Below are 13,530 nucleotides of genomic sequence, written 5' to 3'. Positions count from 1 at the left end.
TGATTCTGGGGAATAGTCCATGGTGAGTCTGATGGTGGGGTGGAATTTGTTGATATCATCATATAGTTGTTTCAGTGATTGTTCACCATGAGGCCAAAGGATTAACGGATTACTGTAAAGAAGTGTACCGACAACTAAACAATGAGGAACACTACAGACAATTACCCACAGATCCGACCAAAGAACACACTCGTCAACTCAACACTCTGATCAAGACCTTTGATCTGGACCTTCAGAGCACCCTCCGTGCTCTCATTCCACGTACTCCCCGCGTTGGAGATCTCTACTGCCTCCCAAAGATACACAAGGCAAACACACCTGGCCGTCCCATCGTATCGGGCAATGGGACTCTGTGTGAGAACCTCTCCGGCTACGTCGAGGGCATCCTGAAACCCATTGTACAAAGAACCCCCAGCTTTTGTCGCGACACTGCGGACTTCCTACTGAAACTCAGCACACATGGAGCAGTTGAACCAGGGACACTCCTCGTCACATTGGATGTCTCGGCGCTCTACACCAACATCCCCCACAACAATGGCATTGCTGCGACTGCCTCAGTACTCAATGCTGACAACTGCCAGTTTCCAGATGCAATTTTACAACTCATCCGCTTTATCCTGGACCACAATGTCTTCACCTTCAACAACCAGTTTTTCATCCAGACACATGGAACAGCCATGGGGACCAAATTTGCACCTCAATATGCCAACATCTTCATGCACAGGTTCGAACAAGACTTCTTCACTGCACAGAATCTTCAACCAATGCTGTACACTAGATACATCGATGACATTTTCTTCCTTTGGCCTCATGGTGAACAATCACTGAAACAATTATATGATGATATCAACAAATTCCACCCCACCATCAGACTCACCATGGACTATTCCCCAGAATCAGTTGCATTCTTGGACACATGCATCTCCATTAAGGACGGTCACCTCAGCACCTCACCGTACCGCAAGCCCACAGACAATCTCACAATGCTCCACTTCTCCAGTTTCCACCCTAAACATGTTAAAGAAGCCATTCCCTATGGACAAGCCCTCCGTATACACAGGATTTGCTCAGATGAGGAGGATCGTGACAGACACCTCCAGACCCTGAAAGATGCCCTCATAAGAACAGGATATGGTGCTCGACTCATAGATCGACAGTTCCGATGCGCCACAGCGAAAAACCGCACCGATCTCCTCAGAAGGCAAACACGGGACACAGTGGACAGAGTACCCTTCGTCGTCCAATACTTCCCCGGAGCGGAGAAGCTACGACATCTTCTCCGGAGTCTTCAACATATCATTGATGAAGACGAACATCTCGCCAGGGCTATCCCCACACCCCCACTTCTTGCCTTCAGACAACCACACAACCTCAAACAGACCATTGTTCGCAGCAAACTACCCAGTCTTCAGGAGAACAGTGACCACAATTCCACACAACCCTGCCACAGCAACCTCTGCAAGACATGCCGGATCATCGACATGGATACCATCATCACACGTGAGAATACCATCCACCAGGTACATGGTAAATACTCTTGCAACTCGGCCAACATCGTCTGCCTGATACGTTGCAAGAAAGGATGTCCCGAAGCATGGTACATTGGGGAGACCATGCAGACGCTACGACAACGGATGAATGAACATCGCTCGACAATCACCAGGCAAGACTGTTCCCTGCCTGTTGGCGAACACTTCAGTGGTCACGGGCATTCAGCCTCTGACCTTCGGGTAAGCATTCTCCAAGACGGCCTTCACGACACACGACAGTGCAGAGTCGCTGAACAGAGACTGATAGCCAAGTTCCGCACACATGAGAACGGTCTCAACAGGGATCTTGGGTTCATGTCGCACTATCTGTAACCCCCGTGACTTGCCTGGGTTTGCAAAACCTCACTTACTGTACTGTCTGGAGACAATACACATCTCTTTAACCTGTGATCAGTGCTCCTTCCACTCACATTGTCAGCCACTTCAGGTCTTGAACAGCAGGTTAGGTGTAAGGATTCGCATTCTAATCAGTAATCTCTAAACTGTCTGTGCTTTATATGCTCTGTCTGAGGCCAGAACTCTCCATTCACCTGACGAAGAGGGAAACCTCAAAAGCTTGTGAGTCTATTATCAAATAAATCGGTTGGACTAAAACCTGGTGTTGTCAGACTTTTTACTAGTGGTGTTCCGCAGGGCTCAGTACTGGGTCCTCTGCTATTTGTGATATACATAAATTATTTGGAAGGAGTAACTGGTGTGATCAGCAAGTTTGCGGATGACAGGAAGATGGCTGGACATGCTGATAGCGATGAACATTGTCGGACAATACAGCATGATATAGATATGCTGGTAAATTGGGCGGAGAAATGGCAGATGGAATTTAATCTAGATAAATGCAAGGTGATGCATTTTGGAAGAACTAATGTAGCGGGGAGTTATACAATAAATGGTAGGACCATCAAGTGTATTAGAAACACAGAGGGACCTAGGTGTGCAAGTCCACAAATCCTTGAAGGTGGCAGCACAGGTGGAGAAGGTCATGAAGAAGGCATATGGTATGTTTGCCTTTATAGGAAGAGGTATAGAGTATAAAAGCTGGAGTCTGATGTTGCAGCTGTATAGAATGTTGGTTAGACCACATTGAGAGTACTGCATCCAGTTCTGGTCGCCACACTACTGGAAGGACGTGGAGGCCTTAGAGAGTGTAGAGGAGGTTTACCAGGATGTTGCCTGGTATGGAGGCTCTTAGCTATGAGGAGAGATTGGGCAAACTGGGGTTGTTCTCCCTGGAAAGACGGAGAATGAGGGGAGACCTAATAGAGATGTATAAGATTATGAAGGGTATAGATAGGGTGAACAGTGGGAAGTTTTTCCCAGGTCGGAGGCGACGATCACGAGGGGTCATGGGCTCAAGGTGAGAGGGGTGAGGTATAATTCACATGTCAGAGGGACTTTTTTTTTACACAGAGGGTGGCGGGGGCCTGGAATTCTCTGCCAAGTAGGGTGCTGGAGGCAGACACGCTAGGGTTGTTTAAAACTTACCTGGGTAGTTACATGAGCAGACTGGAAATGGAGGGATACAAAATAATGTTCTAGTTGACGATCAAGAGCCTCAGGACTCTATTAATTCCTGGGAATTAATAGATTCCTATCAGTCGTCCAACAAATTTTAAGGCTCACCTTGTCACTTACGTTGGAGCTATTGGGGATCTTCCATTACTGTCTGTATAGCCTGTTGTATGTCTATTTATGTTTATTGATGTCTCCTTTTACATCCACAGGTGATTCGGTCTGCCTTGTTGGCCAACAAGGTGCATACACATGGTGGATTGTGCGAGGGTTGCTCTTGGATGTTGCTTTGAGATTTGCCTAATACTTCACGTCCGTTAGTGTACGCTTAATCTGGACCAATTGACAGGCAACACGTCAGCTCAGTGACTATCACTGTCTGCTGTACAGTTACAGGGACCCGGGTCGGATCTCCAGCTTGGATCAATGTCTGTGGGAGTTTGCACATTCTCCCCGTGCTGGTGTGGGTTTTCTCCGGGTGCTCTGGTTTCCTCCCACATCCCAAAAACGTGCTTTTTAGGCTGATTGGCTTCAATAAATTGTCCTTGAATTGGATCTCCTTTAATCTGGCGTACATATAATTCCCCAAATTTCCACCCCCTTTATTGTGGAGTTCCACTAGAGGTAGACAAAAACGTCGACGAGCGATGAAAGACTTGAATAAGGCACTCGCTGAGTGTGTTAAAATGGGAGGCACGGGCTTGTGGCGCCGAATGGCCTGTTTCCTGTGCTGATCTTTGTTCTTTGTAGATGCATGGTAGCAGGATGTCATTGCTATAATTGGAAACTTGACTAAAGGAGGGGCAAAATTGGCAGCTCAATATCCCTGGTAATAGGGCGGAATTTTTCCATTCCGCCCATTACAGGAATCTTACCAGGTCAGACAGGACCACGCAAAAGTCTATTGACTTTGGACAGGATTTTCCAGCCTTGGGGCCAGTGCAGCTGAAAAATCCCACCCATAGAGTCTTCAGATACAACTGAGTGGGAGGTGGAAAAGGATAGGGAGTAGTGCTAATGATTAAAGAATCAATTTGAGTTGCGAGGAGGGATGATATACGAAAAGGGTCAACAAACAAGGCTTTATCTTTTATGCTTCGAAATAAAGGGGCAGTCACGCTACTGGGAGTATACTATAGACCCCCAAATAGTGAAATGGAGATAGAAGAACAAATATGTGGGCAAATTTCTGCCTGTAACGTTTTCGGATTTTAAAACTACAAAGGAAGTGGGCCGCGGGGATTTATGGGAAGGGATTTTTTTTTAACCGCGCTAGGTTTAAAAGGAGGCCTGCTGTAGACAGCGGGCAGCGTCGGAGTGGGCAGTGGAGTGAGAGGGAAGCAGAGTGGGCTGTAAGGGCTTAGGATCAAAGGGCTTGGCAGAAAAGGGCCAGGTACGTTTGACTTGTTAACTGTGTACAGTAATCACTAGGAGAGTGTGATGGAGGGATATGTGATGTGCTGTTTCTGTATGATGTGGGAGCTGGTGGACCCCAAGGTCCTTCCCAGTGACCATGTCTGCAGTAAGTGCTGGTTGCTGGAGGAGCTCCAGCTCAAAGTAGATGAGCTGGCCTCTGAGCTTCAGACACTGAGGCTCATCAGGGGGAGGGAGTGTACCATAGATAATGGGGTGCAAGAGACATCCACACCCCCTAGACTGGCTCACTCTAAGGGTCAGGAACAAGAGGGGGCTGCTGGGGGGAAGAAGGGTGGGAGGAAGGAGGGGGGAGTGGGGAGGAAGGAGGGGGGAGTGGGGAGGAAGGAGTGGGGAGCGGGAAGAAAGGAAGGGGGAGTGGGGAGGAAGGAGGGGGGACCCAAATGCCTCAGCCTCTCAATCTGCACAGCAGGTTTGAGGTTCTTGCTCCCAGTGTGGACAAGAATGAGGGCTGTAAGGTTGACAAGCAAACTGCCCACGGTACAGTGAGGCAGACACAGGACAAAGACAAAGAGGAAGAAGTAAAGAGGAACGTAGTGGTAATTGGGGATAATGTAGTTAGGAGTATAGACACTGTCTTTTGTCACAATGATAAGGAACACAGAAGGGTGTGTTGGCTGCCTGGTGCTCGGGTCCAGGATGTCTCATCTGGGTTGCAGAGGAACCTGGAGTGGGAGGGTGAGAATCCGGTCATTGTGGTACATGTGGGTGCCAACGACGGAGGCAAATTGGGGACTAAGGATCTGCAGAGGGAGTATGAAAAGCTGGGAATGGAATTAAAAAGCAGAACCGACAAGGTGGTTATCTCTGGATTACTACCTGAACCGTGTACAGATGGGCGTAGAGTAGTTAGGATTAAAGAGGTGAATGTGTGGCTCAGGGATTGGTGTGGGAGGAATGGTTTTGAATTTATGGGGCATTGGCACCAGTATTGGGGCAGGTGGGACCTGTTCGGATGGATGGTGTTGGTCTGAACCGTGCTGGGACCAGAATCCTGGCGAATCATATAACTAGGACCGTAGATAGGGCTTTAAACTAATGGGGGGGTGGTGTGTGTGTGTGTGTGCAAGGGTAGGTGAAATTACAGTGTCTAAAGTAAAAGAGAGGGTACAGGTACGGGAAGAGGTCAAGGATGTCCCAATAATAAAGGGAGTAGGGGGCATGAGAAAGGTTGGTAGCATTCCTTCAAATAGGGTCCAGATAAAGGCTGGGATAAAGACACTTTATCTGAATGCACGAAGCATTCAGAACAAAGTGAATGAGCTGGTGGCGCAGATCAGCACAAATGGATATGATCTGGTGGCCATTACGGAAACATAGTTGCAGGGTGACAGGGACTGGGAGCTGAATGTCCAGGAGTATCAAGTGTTTAGGAAGGATAGACGGGAGGAAAAAGGGGGAGGGGTAGCTCTGCTGATTAAGGACAGTATCAGGGTGGTAGTAAGGGAAGACATAGGTGCCAAAGAGCGGAACGTGGAATCGTTGTGGGTGGAGATAAGGAACAGCAAGGGGAGGAAGACGCTGGTGGGTGTGGTCTACAGGCCCCCAAATAATGACCTGGGGCGGGCTATAAACACGCAAATAAATGATGCGTGCAGAAATGGAACGGCGATAATTATGGGGGATTTCAATCTACATATTGATTGGTTGACCCATGTTGGACGCAGTGGGCTTGAGGAAGAGTTCTTGGAATGCTGCCGGGATAGTTTCCTTGAACAGTATGTGCTGGAGCCAACGAGGGAGCGAGCTATCTTAGATCTGGTGTTACGTAATGAGGCAGGTAGAATTAGGGACCTTGTTGTGAGGGATCCTCTTGGGAAGAGTGATCATTGTATGGTTGAGTTTTTGATGCAGATGGAGGATGAGAAAGTAGGGTTCCGGACCTGTGTCCTATGTTTGAACAGAGGGGAGTACGATAGGATGAGAGAGGAATTGGCAAATGTAGATTGGGGGCGCAGATTGGTCGGAAGGACTGCTGAGGAATGGTGGAGGATCTTTAAGGAGATCTTTCTTGGTGCTCAGCAGAAATTTATTCCTATGGTAAAGAAGGATTGTAGGAGAAGGGATAATCAGCCGTGGTTAACGAAGGAAATAAAGGAGAATATTAAATTAAAAGCTGATGCATTTAGAGTGGCGAAAAGTAGTGGGCGAGTAGAGGATTGGGAGAGGTTTAAAAATCAACAAAGAATGACAAAGAAGTTGATAAAGAAAGGAAGGATAGACTATGAAGCTAAACTAGCACTAAATATAAAAAAGGATAGTAAGAGTTTTTATAAATATATAAAGCGGAGGAGGCTGGCTAGGGTGAATGGACCCTTAGAGGATGAGAGGGGGGATTTAGTGGTGGGGGATGAGGAAATGGCTGAGGCCTTAAATAAGTTTTTTGCCTCGGTCTTCACGGAGGAGGACGCGAATAGTTTGCCGGGTATTAAAGATAGAAGGATGGTAGGAGTTGAGGGCCTGGATGCAATCACTGTCACTAGAGAGGTAGTGCTCGATAGACTAGCGGGACTGATGGTGGACAAGTCCCCAGGACTGGATGGAATGCATCCCAGGGTTCTGAAGGAAATGGCAGAGGTGATAGTGGATGCCTTAGTGATTATTTTCCAAACCTCGCTGGATTCCGGGGAAATGCCGGAAGATTGGAAAACGGCTAATGTTACGCCGCTGTTTAAAAAGGGTAGCAGGCAAAAGGCAGGGAATTATAGGCCGGTTAGTTTAACATTTGTTGTAGGAAAAATGCTTGAAACCGTCATCAAAGAAGAAATAGCAAGGCACCTTGAGAAAAATTGTTTGATAGAGCAGACGCAGCATGGATTCGTTAAGGGGAAGTCGTGTCTGATAAATTTATTGGAATTCTATGAGGATGTAACTAGTGCTGTGGACAGGGGGGAACCGGTGGATGTGGTGTTTCTCAATTTTCAGAAGGCGTTTGATAAGGTGCCGCACAAAAGGTTGTTACAGAAGATTAGGGGGCATGGAGTTGGGGGTAAGGTGTTAGTGTGGATAGAGGATTGGCTGTCGAATAGGAGGCAGAGAGTAGGTGTCAATGGGTGCTATTCGGATTGGTGGTTGGTGACTAGTGGAGTGCCCTAGGGATCGGTGCTGGGGCCTCAGCTATTTACCATTTATATAGATGATCTGGAGGAGGGAGCTGAGTGTAGGGTGTCGAAATTTGCTGATGACACAAAGATAAGTGGAAAAGCAAATTGTGCAGAGGGTGTAGAAAGTCTGCAGAGGGATCTAGATAGGCTAAGCGAGTGGGCGAGGACCTGGCAGATAGAATACAATGTTGGCAAGTGTGAGGTTATCCACTTTGGCAGGAATAATAGTAGGAGGGACTACTATTTAAAGGGCGAAAAGCTGCAGCATGCTACGGTATGAGGGACCTGGGGGTCCTTGTGCATGAGTCGCAAAAACCCAGCCTACAGATGATCAAGAAGGCAAATGGGATGCTGGCCTTCATAGCGAGGGGGATAGAATATAAAAGTAGGGAGGTCTTGCTGCAACTGTACAGGGCACTGGTGAGGCCGCAGCTGGAGTACTGTGTGCAGTTTTGGTTGCCGCACTTGCGCAAGGATATTTTGGCCTTGGAGGGAGTGCAGAGGAGGTTCACTAGGCTGATACCGGAGTTGAGGGGGTTGAGCTATGAAGAGAGGCTGAATAGACTGGGCTTGTACTCGTTGGAGTTTAGAAGGATGAGGGGGGATCTTATTGAGACGTATAAGATGATGAAGGGGATGGATCGGGTAGAGGTTGAGAGGTTCTTCCCGCTCAGAAAGGACAGCAGGACTAGAGGGCGCAGCCTCAAGATAAGCGGGGGGACAGTTTAGAATGGAGTTGAGGAGGAACTTCTTCACTCAAAGGGTGGTGAATCTCTGGAATTCTCTGCCCGTTGAAGTGGTGGAGGCTACCTCGCTAAATATATTTAAGACACGGGTCGATAGGTTTTTGGTAGGCAAGGGGATTAAGGGTTATGGGGAGAAAGTGGGAAAGTGGAACTGAGCCACTTCAGATCAGCCATGATCTTATTGAACGGCGGGGCAGGCTCAAGGGGCTAGATGGCCTATTCCTGCTCCTATTTCTTATGTTCTTATGTAAGAACAAGTGAGCAATAATACTGGACTTTAACTATCCCAATATCAAACAATATAATGGGCACTGAGGGAGGAAAATTCATGCAAATGTGTCCAGAAACATTTTCTCAACCAATTAGTGGCAAACCCAATGAGACAAGATGTAATTCCAGACCTAGTCTTGGGAACGATAAAAGACAAGTAACAGTTAGCGCCCATATTTGGGATAGTGATCACAATTGAGTTAGATTTAGCATTATAAAAGGTCAGAGATGAAACAGAAGTAAAAGTTTTGAACTGGGGAACCCTCCCCCCACCTTCCAGTTGTCTACAGAAATATAGGGCAAGATCAAATCGAAAAAGAAAGTGTATGATAGGCACAAAGAACTAAGCACTGCAGGTGGCCTAGACAAATATAGGGATGAAGTACAAAAGGAAATCAAAGAGGGCATGATAAAAGATTAGCAAGAAAAGTTATAAAAATCCCAAAAGTATTCTACCAATATTTTAATGGTAAAAGGTTAGTTTAGGAAATAGTGGGACCTACCAGAGATGAAGAAGGGAACTTGTGTGTCGATGCAGAGGCTATGGGAAGATTTTTGAATGAATATTTTGTCTCTGTGTTTACAAAGGAAAGAGCTGATGCAGATATAGCAGTCCAGGAGAAACATTGGGAGATATTGGACAGGATAATCACAAAAGAGAGAGGAAGTACTTGAAAGGTTGAAATCCTTGAAAGTTGATAAGTTGTCAGGGATGCATTAATTCCAAGGCTGCTCAAAGGAGGTCAGGAAGGTGATAGCATTTGCTCTGAGGATCATTTTCCAATCCTCATTAGATACAGGGGAAATACTGGAGGATTGGAGAAATGCAAACACAATTCCATTGTTTAAAAAGGGATCAAAGGAAATGCCAAACAATTATAATCCACTTAGTCTTAAATCAGTGATGGGCAAATTAGTCGAATCAATCCTGAGAGATAGGAGTAATTATCACATGGAAAGGTATGGACTAGTCAGAGATGGTCAGCATGGATTTGCTAAAGAAAAGTCTTTGAGGAAGTGACAAGAAGGGTTGATGAGGGTAGTGCAGTGGATATTGTCTACATGGCATTTGACAAGATCCCACGTGGCAGATCAATCAAAAAAGTAAACACCCATGGAATACAGAGTAAGGTGGCAAAGCGGATAAGAAGTTGACTTAGCAACAGGAAACAAAGAATAATGGTTGATGAATGCACTTGCAAATGGAAAGTTATTTCAAGTGGTGTTCCACGGGGTCTGGTGTTGGGACCCTTACTGTTTGTGTTGTATATTAATAATTTGGACGTGAATGTGGGGGCACAATAGGGAAATTTGCAAAAAATTTGATACAAAGATTGGTGGAGTAGTGGATTGTGTAGAGATTGCTCTGATCTCCAAAACGATATAGATGGGTTGGTGGAGTGGATGGTAAAGTGGCAGATGGATTTTAACACAGACATATGCAAGAACGTGCATTTAAGGAGGTCAAACAGTTATACAGAGTACATAATAAAAGGGAATATGCTAGGAGGGATTGATGAAGTGAGAGACCTAGGCATACAAGTATAGAGGTCCATAAAGACAGTAGTTCAAGTAGCTACATTTGTAAAGAAGGCATATGGAACGCTCTCCTTCATTGGCAGAGGTAGAGAATATAAAAGTAAGGATATAATGTTGGTATTGTATCAAACACTGGTGAAGCTATAACTTCCGTGCAGTTCTGGTCACAATATTACAGAAAGGACGTAATTGCTCTGGAGAGAGTACAGAGGAGGTTCACAGGGCTAAGGGCAAAGTATAGCTGTGATAATGTTGAAAAGGTTGAGGTTATTTTCCTTGGAACAAAGAAGGCTGCAGGGTGACTTGAGTAAGGTGCCCAAAATTGGGAGGGGAAGAGATGAGAGTTGACAGGATAAAATGGTTTCCCTTGGCAGAGAATTATAGAACCAGGGGATATAGAAAGTGTAGAGGGAACCCAAGAAGAATCTTTTTACGCAGAGGGTAGTGGGTATCTGGAATTCACTGCCAGATTTGGTGGTGGAGACAGACGCCCTAAACTTTTTTACAAAGCACTTGGATCTGCACCTTAAGTGCTGTAAGCTACAGGGCTATGCGCCAGATGCAGGAAGTTGTGATTAGAAAGGGCACATTGGAACCTCATGCTGGCATGGATAAGATAGACCAAATGGCCGCCTCCTGTGCTGTAACTTTTCAATGCTTCTATGTTTCTATGAGCTTCTGAGCAATACTTGCTCCATTACTACAACTACCTATTTCCATCTCTGGAGAATTATGGATCATCCAACATCATTTCTGCCTCGTTCATCTTTTTGAAACCGTCTTTCATGGCTACGTCCCTTGTATGCTTGATTATTCCAACTGGCCTCCCACATTCTACCTTCTATAAACTTGAGGTTATTCAAAAATCTGCTGCCAACATCCTTACTCACATTTAGTCCTGCTGATAGTTTGTACCATTACATTCAGTGACTGGATGAAATCTCACTAACTGGTGTCCACAATGTTATATGAACATAGTCATTTCTCCTCATCTCTGTTTCAACTTTGAACAGTAACCCCTGGTTCTTGTAAGAGCAACACCCATTCCACATCTGCCCAAGACCCCTCAAGATCTTACGGCTGTTCAGGATTTTCTGGTTCTGCTGCAGTGAATGGAGATTTGGCTGAGCACCAAATTCTCCGTCCTCACTTGCAGCGGCAACAGGGCGTGAACAGCCAGTAAGATTGCGCCCTACATATTTCAAGTTGCCTCTTACTCTTCTAAACTCCAGTGGATACAAGCCTAGCCTGTTCAATATTTCCTTACAAAACAATCCCTCCATTCCAGATATTAGTCTGGGAAACCTACTTTGAACTGCTACTAATGCACTCACCCTTCCTTAAATAAGGAGAACAATACTGTATATGGTACTCCAAATGTAGTCTCATCAATGCACTGTATAACTGAAGCATAATTCCCTACTTTTGTATTTAATTTCCTTCCATAAACTAAAACATTCTATTCACCTTCTTAATTATTTGCTGTACTTGCATGCTAACCTTTTATGGTTCATGTATTAGGACACCCACATCTCTGCATCTCAGAGCTCTGTAATCACTCAGATTATCAAATAATATGCGTTTCTTCTTTCTGCCAAAGTGGAAAATCTCACACTTTCCTACAATCTACTCAATTTGCCAGATCTTTGCCCACTCACTTATGTATTTATATCCGTCATGTCATCTTCAAAACTTACTTTCTTACATATATTTATGTCATCAGAATGTCTAGCTATTATGCCATTGGTGCCTTCATCCAAGTCATTTAAATAAATTGTAAAAAGTTAAGGTTTCAGCATTGATACCAATGGCGCACACCACCTGTTATATCTTGCCAACCAGAAAATGATCCATTTATGCTTACTCTTTGTTTCATGTTAGCTAGCCAATCTTCTAACCCATGTCATTGTGTTAGCCCCTACATCATGAGCTTTAATTTTCCGTAATAATCTTTGACTTGGGACCTTATCAAGTACCTTCTAGAAATCTTAGTACAATTCATCCACCCTTTATCCACAGCACATGTTACTTCCTCAAAGAATTTCAATAAATTGGCTAAGCATGATTTCCCTTTCACAGAACCATATTGACTCTTCCTGGTTACCTCGAACCTTTGTAAGTGCCATGCTATATAGATTTTAATAATAGTTTTAACATCTTCTCTGACAGACGTTAAGCTAATTGGCTGTTGGTTCATTGCTTTCTCTCTCCCTTTTGATTAAAAGAGGTTACAATTGCTATTTTCCAATCTAATGGAACCTCCCCTGAATCTACACTCCAGATTCACTATGCTACACTATGACACTACGGGCCAAGGTAACCTTCTTGTTGATATTTAGTGTCACTGATCACATTAATCAAAGAAATACTTGTTAATATTTACAATGTCATATACAGTGACCAATAAAGTCTTGTCACTGGTATGATGTCACCACAGAAAGTGATTGAAGGAAATAATTCCCCAGCGGATTCAGAAACAATGGTACTAGATTGTGATTGACATCACCAGCAGCCAATCTGCAAAGAATCCTTAGGACACAGTAAGGTAAGAAAAATATTTGTTTACGGAAGCGCTTTCATCACCTTCTGACATCTCAGAATGCTTTCGCAGCCCTGTACTTTGGGAACCTTAGCTACCAATACGTGCACAGCAAGGTTCCACATGATGTAAGTAATAGATAATGACAGGATAACTTGTTTTAGTGTTGTTGATCTGAACGCTAGGGAGACTCGTGCCTTTTTTCAAGCATTGTCCAGAGATCTTTTATATCTACTTAAGATGATAAACAGGACCTCAGTTTAGTGTCTAATTTACAAGACGGTATTTCTAGGAATGTATCATCCCCTCCAAATGGCACTGGAGTCTCTGGAGAGCAACATGAACCCACAATTGGATTCAGCGACAAGACAGCTACAAACAAAGCACAACGCACTGACACCAGAGATGAGATAGCTCTACAGGGCCTGCCTTTTACATTGCTTCTAATTGTTTTTCCCAGTTTTACACTGCTTTTAGTTTTTTAATAGTTTTACTGTATGAATAGAATTATCACCCTCAGACTAATTTCCTTCATTATTGTGATTGGCATTTAAGCAAAAGTTATAAAATGTAGTAAAATAGCTGATTGGCTGCTGGTGATGTCAAAGAATATACCCAGTGTTCCTACAACTATCTCTTCCATTCTGCGGTCTATCCATTTTATGCCACCAACATCTGCAGACAAAGTGAGAAGAATGTAAACTGAGGAAAGAATGGGGTTTGCACAAACTTTATTTAGTAAAGTACGTTGAAAGTTGGCTGATTCTACAACAGGGAAATCAGTAAGGGATTAAATTCATCTGCTGCTGTAAGGATCTAGCCTGGAGACCTGTTTACTC

Source organism: Carcharhinus amblyrhynchos, chromosome 9, assembly GCF_965287045.1.
Source record: "Carcharhinus amblyrhynchos chromosome 9, sCarAmb.v2.hapA, whole genome shotgun sequence".
Classification (NCBI taxonomy): domain Eukaryota; kingdom Metazoa; phylum Chordata; class Chondrichthyes; order Carcharhiniformes; family Carcharhinidae; genus Carcharhinus; species Carcharhinus amblyrhynchos.
This window is presented reverse-complemented; position numbering follows the sequence as displayed.